Raw genomic sequence first — 9226 nt, forward strand, 5'->3', positions numbered from 1 at the left:
TGCAAAATCTAGAAATCTTTACCTTCTCTGTTTCCCAATAATGAGCTTCCGGATGAATGAATCAGAAAACATCCATACACACAAGCGCACACACACACACACACACACACACACAGGGAGGAGGGACTAAGAATGTAAAGAACTTTAAAATAAAATATTATTGGGCTGGAGAGATGGTTCAGTGGTTAAGAGCACTGACTGCTCTTTCAGAGGTCCTGAGTTCAATTCCCAAAAACCACATGGTGGCTCACAAACATTTGTAATGGGATCTGATGCCCTCTTCTGGTGTGTTTGAAGCCAGCTACAGTGTACTCACATACATTAATAAATAAATAGATAAATAAATAATTCTTTTTAAAAATTAGCAAGTATTATAACAAAAAATTGAAGACTGAAGCTAAAAGATGGAAAGATCTCCTAGGCTTATGGGTAGGCAGAATTAATAGAATGAAATTAACATAATTCCCATCAAAATACTAATGTCACTCTTCACATAACTAGGAAAAGAACACTAAAATTCATTTAGAAGCACAAAATATCCTAAAGAGCCCAAATAACTGAGGAGAAAAACAAAGCTGACGTTGGCACAATACAGAACCACGATTACTAAAGGGGAATGCATTTGGATAAACCATAAATGTCAAGCAGTCATAGGGAGCAAGTGAATTACTGACTGAATATTTGTAATGGCATGGCTACACCAAGGATCTCAATGGCTCAAACTGTAGGAGTGGCAAATCCCTATCCAGATGATATTTCAAGGACTATATGCCTGTGTGTAGATGCTGAGAGTGTAGAAAATGTCCACTTAGCTTTCTCCCCCTATGTGTTTACAGTCTGAATACTACTCCAGGCAGCATTAGCAAAACCTGCCCCGAACACAGCAGACCATAATAACCCTGCCTCTTTTTCTCCCTATATGTAATACAGTGGTTTGGTACCATGTCTTTATCTGATTCTTTGCAAAAGTGGCAAAACTCATGTTGAAAAATGGTGTCGTCATTATCATTATCATCATCATCATCATCATCATCATCATCATCAAATGATGCTAGAAAAATTGGGTGTCTCCTTGTGCACAATGAACAAAAATCAAATCAAAATGGATCAAAAAATCTAGATGTAAGACCTTAAACTCTTAAACTGCTGCAAGGAAGTAGAAAAAAATCTTACAAAATATATGCACAGGCAACAGTCTTCTGGATAAAATGTTATGAGTGTAGGAAGCAAAAGGAAGAACTGGCAGATAGTATCATATAAACTTAAAACCACAGAGAAAAATGGACGAAGTAAAAAACACCTTCAGAAATAGAGAAAAGTCTTTTGCTGCTATCAAGAATCCATAGAGAACTAAACATAAAAAGAAATAATGGTCAAATGATTCAAATAGATACTCTCCAAAGAAGAAATAAAATTGGCCAAGTGATGTATTCAAAAGAAATTGGGGCCCATAGTCTGTTCAAAGTTAACTAATCCCAAATTCAAGAGTGTAGTTCACACTCAAAGACACAGCCTGGTTCTGTGCCCTGAAGAGACTGAACTGGTTATGGCTTTGTCTTCTCAGTGCTTGAGAAATCAGAAACCAGAGAGGTATCCTGGGTATTCTCCAGTCTCCTTGATCTTCTTCCTGCCTGATCACTGGCTCTCTTTTATTTTACTAATTAAAATGGAAAGGTTCCAATGAAGTCACCTCATGAGTATGTAACTAGGCAGCCCTTCTTGGAGAATTAACATTAAAATACATACAGCTTCAAGCCAATCTACTGTGGTATAGCTGGGTCTTTAGGTAGAACTATTTGCAGTTTTCTAAGAAACCACCAGATTGGTTTCTAGAGTTTGCAATCCCACCAGCAATGGAGGACTGTTCACCTTCTCCATATCCTCACCAGCATTAGCTGTCCCTTATATTTTTTGATCTTAGTCATTCTGATGTGTTTAAGGTGGAATATCGGGGTTGTTTTGATTCGAATTGCTCTGATGACTAAGGATATTATTTCTTAAAGACCTTCTCAGACATTCAAGCTTCCTCTGTTGAGAATTCTCTGTTTAGCTCTTTACCCCATTTTTAAAATCATGTTATTTGGTTTATGAACTTTAACTTCTTGAGTTCTTTATATATTTTGGAGATTAGCCTTCTGTCAGATGTAGGGTTAGTGAAGATCTTTTCTCAGTCTCTAGAATGCAGTTTATCCTGGTAGAATTGGGGGATTTGTTATATATAATATCATATCATCTTAGAATAGTGATACCTTAATTACTTCCTTTCCAATTTGTATCCCCTTGTCTTCTGTCTTGACTGATTGCTCTAGCTAGAACTTTAAGTACTATATTGAATAGATAGAAAGAGAGTAGGCAGCCTTGTCTTATCCCTGATTTTAGTGAGATTGCTTTAAGTTTTTCTCCATTCTATTTAATGTTGCTCATTGGTTGCTATACATTGCTTTGGTTATATTTGTATATGTGACTTGAACCCCTGATCTTTAACATGAAGGAGTGTTGGATTTCGTCTAAGGCTTCCTGGCATTTAATGAGGTGATAATGTGACTTTTATCTTTCAGTTTCTTTATATAGTTGATTATGTTGATAGATTTTTGTTTATATTGAACCATCCCTGCATCCTGGAATGAAGCCTCCTTGACTGTGATGAATGATATTTTTGATGTGCTCTTGGATTCCATTTGCAAGAATTTTTATTGAGAATCTTTTGATCAATGTTACTAAGTGAAATTGGTCTAAGGTTTCTTTCTGTGTTGAGTCTTTGTGAGGTTTAGGCATCAGGTTAACCGTATCTGTTAAAGCTTTCTTTATGCCCAATTATACGGTCAATTTTAGAAAACGTTCTGTAAAGTGCTGAGCTAAAAACTATATTCTTCTGTTTAGGGGTAGAAGGTTCTGTAGTGTCTTATGTCCATTTGGTTCATTCTGTCTGTTACTTTTCTTGTTTCTATGTTTATTTTCTGTTTTGATGACCTGTTCATTGGTAAAAGTGGAGTGTTGAAGTCCCCCATTATTATTGTGTGAGGTTCAATGTGTTTTTGAGCATTAGTGAAGTTTATTTGACAAATGGAGGTGCCCTTGCATTTGGAGTATAGATGTTCAGGATTGAAATGTCCTCTCGGTGAATTATCCCTTTGATGAATATGAAGTGTCCTTACCCACTTCTTTTGATAACTTTTGGTTGAATTATTTAGGATAATGGTTACACCAGCTTGGGGAAGCTCGGGTTTGCTTAGGAAACCTCTTTCTAGCCCTTTACCATCAGGTATTGTCTATCTTCATTGTTGAAGTATGTTTTTTATATGCAGCAGAATGATGGATCCTGTTGTTGTATCCTGTTCTTTAGCCTGTGTCTTTTTATTGGCGAGTTGTGCCCACTGAAGTTGAGAGATATTAATGACAAATTACTATTAGTTCCTGTTATTTTTATATGGGAGTATCACTCTGTGTGTGTGTGTGTGTGTGTGTGTGTGTGTGTGTGTGTGTGTGTGTGTTTCTTCTTTTGGTTTTTCTGTGAAATTATTAATGTCTTATATTTTCTTGGGTATAGTTACTCTTCTTATGTTAGAGCAATTTTAATATCCTCTGTAAGGCTGGATTAGTAGAAAGATATTGTTTCGGTTTGGTTTTGTCATAGAATAGTGTGGTTCTTCCATCTATGCTGTTTGAGAGTTTTACTGGGTATAGTAGTCTGGACTGATACCTGCTGTTTCCTAGGGACTGCAAGACATCTGTCCAGGATCTTCTGGCTTTTAGGGCTTCTGTTGAGAAAACAGGTATAATTCTGATAAATCTGTCTTTAAATGTTACTTAGCCCTTTCTCCTTGGCCCTTTCTCCTTGCAACTTTTAATATTCTTTGTTCTGTACATTTCACATTTTGATTATTATGTAGAGGGAGGATTTTCTTTCCTGGTCCAATCTATATAGTATTCTGTAACCTTCTTGTATGTTTGTAGCCAACTCTTTCTTTAGGTTAGAAAAGTTGTCTTCTATGACTTTGTTAAAGTTGTTTTCTGACCCTTTGAATCTTCACCCTCTTCTATTTCTATGATTCTTAGGTTTGGTTCTTTTATAGTATACCATATTTCCTGGATATTTTGATTTAAGAACTTTTAACATTTGTCATTTTATTTGATCAGTGTATCCATTTCTCCTATGGTATCTTTTGCACCTGAGAGTTTCTCTTCCATCTCTTGTATTATGTTGGTTGTTCTTGTGTTTGTAGTTCCTATTCTCTTTTCTATGTTTTCCATCTCCAGGATTACCTCCATTTGTGTTTTCTTTATTGCTTCTTGTTTTAGTTAGGGCTTTACTACCTTGAACAGATATCATGGCCATATAAACTCTTAAAAGAACAACATTTTATTAGGGCTGGCTTACAGGGTCAGAGTTTCAGTCCATTATTATCAAGACAGGAACATGACAGTGTTTAGGTAGGCATGGTAAGAAGGAGCTGAGACTTCTACATCTTCATCTGAGGCCACTAGGAGAAGACTGGCTTCCAGGCAGCTGGGACAAGAGTCTTAAAGCCAATGCCCAAGTGACTCACTTTCTCTAACAAGGTTATACCTACACCAATAAAGCCACACCTCCTAATAGTACCACTCCATGGGCCAATAATATTCAAACCACCACACTTCTTTTTTCCATTTTAAGGGCATGGGCTGTTTTATTCATTTCTTATACCTGTTTCATTATATTTTTCTGTATTTTTTAATAGATTTACTTGTTTCCTCTTTAAGAGTTTCTACCTGTTTTATTGTGTTTTCCTGTATTTCTTTAAGGAAATTATTTATAACCTCTTTATAAGCCTCTATCATCTTCAAGAGATGCTATTTAAAGTCATCCTCTTGCTTTTCAGGTGTGTAAGGATATCCAGGGCTTGTCATAGTATGTATATTGTACACAAACTTGTCATATTGTGTTGGCTTCTGTTGATTACGTTCTCTTTCTCTCTGTGTGTCTCTCTGTCTCTGTCTCTGTCTGTCTCTGTCTCTGTCTCTGTCTCTCTCTCTCTCTCTCTCTCTCTCTCTCTCTCTCTCTCATTGTGAAAACATTTCTCCACTGATAACAACAGTGTAATGCACTGGGAAAGTAGGGTTTGGAGCAATGGTACAGTTTGTATGCAGCATTTGTGGATCACCTCTTCCCACCAATCCCATGTCTTTGCTCTGAAACCCTTTACCACCTTTGTGCATCCAGATGATACAATGACAGACATAGAAAACCATCCCAGACCACATGGTGCCATCTGCATGCACTCTACCTCACTTTAACTGTTCTTTCTATACAGTTTCAAACCATATACAGATAATACAGATACACAAAACTGAGGTGGCTTTGATTAGAAATATTTAAAGCCCTCAAAAACTTTTCAAACGTAATTCTAATAGTCTTCCCATGCCTCCTAACAATCCAAACAAGGCTACCCTTGCCCGGTAAGTTTATCAGACTTAATGGGTGCTCAGGGTTTTTAGTCTGCCTTCTTATTCTCCCTCTTCCTCTTCCTCATCATATTTATCATGGCAATATGTAATCTCTTGTGTAACCAGTGGGAAGAGATTGGGGGACCTGATCTCACTAATGGACCTCATAAACTGATGTTGCTTATAGTCAGTATCTTTGAAATGCACTGATGTGAGGTTTCAGGTGGCAAGAGAGGACTCCATCTTATTGATAGCCACCCGTGTATGCTCCACTGTTGATTCATGTGGTATCAGGACATGGGCAGCTCTGAAGATGTAGCTGAATGGGTAGTGCAGCAGATTGATGAACAGCACTGTTTAGGTATCAGCATCAAGCTTCACTTGGCTGGCAAAGAGTATCTGCTGGGGGCCATTACAAAACAGGCTTCATGTTATCCCATAACACGTGTCCATGTCATGAGTTACTTTCTTAATCCACCTCTGGATGGAATAATGTCTGAGAGCTCATTGTTACTGCTGTCCAGGTGCTTATAGAGTTCAGCCAAGAAAATATTCAAGCTTTGAAGTTCTTCAAAAAGTGAAGTCTTTTCATTCCAGATGTGGAGCTCCTGTGCAAGCTCAGGAATCACCAACAAAGTTCTCTGCTCTTGCCATTTCTTTGGCTTCAAAGTATCTCCAAAAATGTGATCTCCAATATACAAAATGTCTTTGCCGTCAGCTCCCAACAGGTCATAGATTCTATCAGATGAATCTCCCCAGAGTAGACAATGCCATGCTGCAGGGAGCGTGTATAGGTAACAACTTTCAGTTTTCCAGTTTTAGTGTCCACCTGATGCAGTACTGGGCCTTCTCCAAAAAACCAGTGATTTCCATGCATCCACAAAAATTAGATCAAAGTAAGACTTCCATGGCCAATGGGAGCTCCCAGGCTTGAGGGCCATGTGGGAAATCAAGCAGGTAAGTCAGGATTTTATCTGTGTATTTATAGTCACTGTTAGTAGCAAGAAACACTTTCCCTACGTCCTTCATTCAGCTCAGAATCAATGGCAACTTGCCATATTTGACTACATACTTCTCAAGATTTTCAGTTGTCTTTTCCTTAAAGAAACCCTTGCAACAGACCCAGTCTGCATCTCTTACATCCTGGGGCATACTCTGGTAGGACATGAAGAGGCCCCAATCTTTAAATCCTATGTCACAACTGGTATATCTAGGACAATTAGTACAAAAATCTACTTGGGAGGCCAACAGGTAGGTCCCTGGAATATTGAATGGTGTGTTCACAATATAAAACCATTCAGTATTATCTCATTGGATACATTAATTTGGATACTGCTCTCTAGCTTCTGGTCCTCTTATGAAGTTCAATCAATGTGCACACATCAAGCGTTTTTACAATAGGTACCAACTTTCAAAATATTTCCATAGGGTGTGTCAAAGACAGGTTTTCTAGTAGGGAATGTAGAATCATATGCCAAGCTAAGCAGCTCCTGAGTACAGCAAATGGAAATTAATCTTTTCACAGTAAGTGCAAAGCCAAAGAATTCATACTCTAGAGACTTGTACACAGCAAGTGTATAATCCATATCAAAACCAAAACACTTTATTTTTTCCATGGCTAAACTTTTGGTTCACAAACAGCTGGTGATAGGTTTCTTGCCGATACTTTTTCAAGGCATGCTTCATGGTATCGGGCATGTCTGCCGCATTCTGTAAGTGATTACTCCAGGTGGTCATTGTTTTATTTGTATGATGGATTCGGCCACATTTCACAGCAGCAATCCTAGTGCACAACTTGTTCATTGTGTTCTTGTGCTTGCCTTTTACCATCCAGTTGTCTCTGCTGTTTGTTGGCCTGAGTGCCTATGTTGAAGCATGCCTTCAGGAAGGCAAGTGAAGCTGTGTGTCTCCTTTGAGCAGGCCTCCTGTTTGTGTGTGTCAGTTTAAAGATGGCCTCTTGGGATTCAGGAAAAGTTGTGCACGGGGTGCTGTACATGCTGTTCCAGGACCACCACTAGAGAAGGTACATACTGGAAGCCTGCCCTGGCTGGACAGAGCCCATGGCTGCTCGACTTGCTGCGGTCTCTCTTGATGGAGAGATCGAGATAGGGGTTGTAGGAGCGTCTCACCTGAGCATGTCAGGTTAGAGCCAGACTGCTGGGGGAAGGGCAGGCAAAGTTGTGGGGTTGGGTGCTGTGTGTGTTGCTCCAACTAGAGTATGAATTCAAATCTTATATGACAAAACTCTAGACTATGGAGAGGCAATATTTTACTCTAGGAAGTTCCATAGATGACAAATACTTGGGGATTTACAGGCCACAAAGTCTCTATTGTCATTAAAGTATAAATGAATGTAATTGCATTCTACTAAAAAATTCATTTATTGAAAGGGTGGCAGGCCAGCTTTAGTTGGCCGAACTCTGTTCTAGGCAGCTGCCTGTAAATCTAGTTCTGAGCATTCAGTACCCTCTTCTGGCCACTGTGGATGTTGCACTCACACAAGTATACCCGGACAGAGACACACATATATACATATCCTTAAAAGACCACATGCACTCGTTCTGGGTGTGAGTGGTGATGGAGAGGCAGAAGCAGTTGAATGGAGCTTTCTGGTCAGCTGGCCTTTCCAAAACAAGAAAAATAGTAGAAAATGCCTGAAGAATAACACCAAAGATTGTTCTCTGCCTCCATAGCAATGTTACTACCCACAGGTACACATATGTGTGTGTCCCTGTCTTTCTTTGTCTCTCTATCTCTCTTGTTCTCTCTCATACACACAGACACACACACACACAGACACACACGAGAGAGAGAGAGAGAGAGAGAGAGAGAGAGAGAGAGACAGACAGACAGACAGACAGACAGGCAGGCAGGCAGGCAGGCAGGCAGGCAGGCAGGCAGGCAGGCAGAGAGAAGACCTCAGGTGTCTTTCTAAGGGTTCCAGCTCCATCAGATCAGAGCCCTGCTATTCATGACCCCAATTCACTTCCATCATCTCTTAACAAAGTTTTTGTCCAAAAAAATTTGCATAAAAGTTGCTGGGAGTCTTAGGTTTCCACATAAGAGCTGGGGCTATTATTACAGTGTTTACTACTGACTTGTTTGTTCAAATAATGTCATCATTTCCAGAACTATTTTCCTGAGCTTTATCACAGCTTATATAGCAATTATATGGACATTTGTCACAAAAACGAGAAAGGACATCTAGAAATATAAAACATAAAAACCTCTCCTGCCCCCACCTCCACCTCCTGAGCTTTGCCTTTGCCTCCAAGAACTACAGGAGACAGAAGAGACCGGCTGATAAATTGCTGTCTGTCTGTCCCATGCAACTGCTGCATTGTGGTGTCATAAACTTGTCAAAGAATAGCCTAACACATTGTAGCAAACACATTCTCTGTTGACCATGAGCTAACATTTAGTTCCAAGCTTCTTGCAATTATGGTTCTCCCGATGCTAAATGAGGCTCCCAGGGATTTCAGGCGTTCTCTTCATCAGCATAAAACCTGGCTCTGGTATTTCTTTATCCTTTTCTTTCTGTTTTCCTTTTTAGTGTTTCCTAGTGTTTCACTGTAAGAAACTTAACAATTGTGTGACTTTAATCAAACAAATTGTTTAGAAAGGTTTTTCCAATGGGATTTTCTTCTGAACTATTTCAAGATGATAGCCAGCTGGAATCCATTTATGGTTTCTGTATCTCTAAGACAGGGAGGGAACAAAGTGCACTAGAGGGACAGAGATAGAGCATCAGACCTCCAGCTTCCACATACATTCCACCAAATGTAATTTCATCCTGCAGTGG

General features: G+C 39.2%; 1 pseudogene across 1 annotated transcript; it reads right to left on the reverse strand.

Moving 5' to 3' along the window:
* Nucleotides 1-5484: 5484 nt before the first annotated feature.
* LOC308430446 (cytosolic purine 5'-nucleotidase-like) lies at nucleotides 5485-7179 on the reverse strand (annotated as a pseudogene). The gene has a single exon. The product of its transcript is annotated as a cytosolic purine 5'-nucleotidase-like (transcript).
* Between the last annotated feature and the right edge of the window lie 2047 nt (nucleotides 7180-9226).

The sequence above is a fragment of the Micromys minutus genome (genome assembly GCF_963924665.1).
Source record: "Micromys minutus genome assembly, chromosome: 15".
NCBI lineage: Eukaryota > Metazoa > Chordata > Mammalia > Rodentia > Muridae > Micromys > Micromys minutus.